Raw genomic sequence first — 1,786 nt, 5'->3', positions numbered from 1 at the left:
GTAAAAATAGCTTGGGAGGCTATCTTTACCGCTCGCCGTAAAAATAGCCACTGCGTATATTATATGGCTGCCGTTACTCCTACCCCGGGAGGGAATACCATTTTCTTATTCCCCCACCGGCCACTGGTGGGATTAATATCAAAATGTTCACCACCCCCCCCCGGGTGGGAGTAGAAGAAAATGTAATTATTCCCACCCGGGTGGGAATGGAAGATAACTAAATGAATTTAATTTATGTCCTTGTGAACCTTCAGCTATTTTTTGATTAAGTTGTGTGTGTTCTTGTGCACATGATTTAGTTTTGGAAGAGGCTAGCCGTATTTGTATTTCAGACAAAACCAAAAGGTGCCTTACTGACTTGCATGTATTTGAACCTGAATAATAACTAGATCTAGATCTCATGAGACCTGTGTACTTAACAGGATTGAGTCGATTGGGCCAAACCTAGATCTAAGTACGGCTAGACTGGCAGTCTAGTGCTAGCCACTTCGTTTAGTTTTATACATTTTTCATATTTTGGGCCTATTTCTTTGCTTTCAATGAGATTGATTTGATATGACAGAAAACATTCAAAAATGCTAAAAGTGACATTCTTTCCTGTTAGCATTAGCACTCTCGTTTCAATATGTGCTCAATATTTGCAGACCCAGCATAAAATTATAGAGGCATTCTTTCTAGATCTAGATCTAGATCTAGGTAGGCCCCAGTACTTAGCTCTGCTAGATCTAGATCTAGTGGAAATATGTCTAGTTCTCACCAAATGTTTAGAGGTCGGCGTTCAGCCTGTATTACATCTTATAAAACTAGATCTACATCTGGATCTTGGCAGATCCTAAATCTACTACTACTATTACTAGATCTAGACTTTTTGTAGAGGCTTGCGGTTGCGAGATAATCTTGAAGGCCTATCTAAAATGTTGCCATTGGAAAGATGAAAAGTGACCCGACCCGGGTGGGAATAACAAAAAAAATAATTATTCCCACCCCAACTCACTTTGATGGCCTCTATACTAGATCTAGATCTATCTAGATCTAGATCTAGATTTTCTAGATCTAGATCTATATTATATTCATAACTTATAATGCAGGAAGAGACATCTAGATTCTAAATCAAATAAAATGAAAACAATATGTAGATCTAGAATCTAGATCTAGATCTAGATTTAGTAGCTAGACTCTATTCATAATCCTAACCAAATCTAATTTTGAGAGGAGTAGCTTCAATAAGTTCCCGTATCCTGTCAAATTACTTTTAGATCTGAGAATATGGGAATGTACAAAGTCCATTTCATGGATACATTGATATGATGAAGTCGACGAAGTTGCATGAAAACAATCAACACAAAGTAAAGTCAATATCTTATAATATTTGAAAAATGCATCAAATCACTAATATTACTTAAACATCGACATTTCAAACTGAATCGTTACTTAAACTTCTGCAAGGAAATCTATTTTCTAGGCTAACTGCTAGCCTACTAAAGTACAAAATTATATTATTCATCAAGACAAACTTCGATCAGCTGATCAAAAGAGAGGACCACTCAGAAACATAAATTTTACACTAGATAACTCTAGGCCTACTCTAGATTCTATCCATTCTGTGCCCAGGAACAAAAATTACATAAAACGGTAGTTCAAGATGCAGTGCTACCAGTAAGAAATTGTAGGACGACTTCGTCAGTCCGGAGACTGAAGGTTCAGTCAAAGCCCAATGGAATATTATTATTTTTATTATTCATGATAGTGTTTCTATTTAGCTGGCTTACGAGGTAACACCCCCCCC

The 1,786-nt window shown here is 36.9% G+C and overlaps 1 protein-coding gene across 3 annotated transcripts in view; it reads right to left on the bottom strand.

The window, feature by feature from the left end:
- The window catches only part of LOC101856975 (bile acid-CoA:amino acid N-acyltransferase), a 20,523-nt gene extending 18,912 nt beyond the window's left edge, over positions 1-1,611 (bottom strand). The window contains exon 1 of one of the 3 annotated variants that reach the window (XM_035971332.1): positions 1,585-1,611. The gene's annotated coding sequence lies outside the window, so the exon portion shown is untranslated. The other 2 variants (XM_005104402.3, XM_005104401.3) reach the window with 2 other exon arrangements.
- Positions 1,612-1,786: the final 175 nt, after the last annotated feature.

The sequence above is a fragment of the Aplysia californica genome, unplaced genomic scaffold (assembly GCF_000002075.1).
Source record: "Aplysia californica isolate F4 #8 unplaced genomic scaffold, AplCal3.0 scaffold00419, whole genome shotgun sequence".
NCBI lineage: Eukaryota > Metazoa > Mollusca > Gastropoda > Aplysiida > Aplysiidae > Aplysia > Aplysia californica.
The sequence above is the reverse complement of the archived record's forward strand: the minus strand, read 5'-3'. Positions and strand labels throughout refer to the sequence as shown.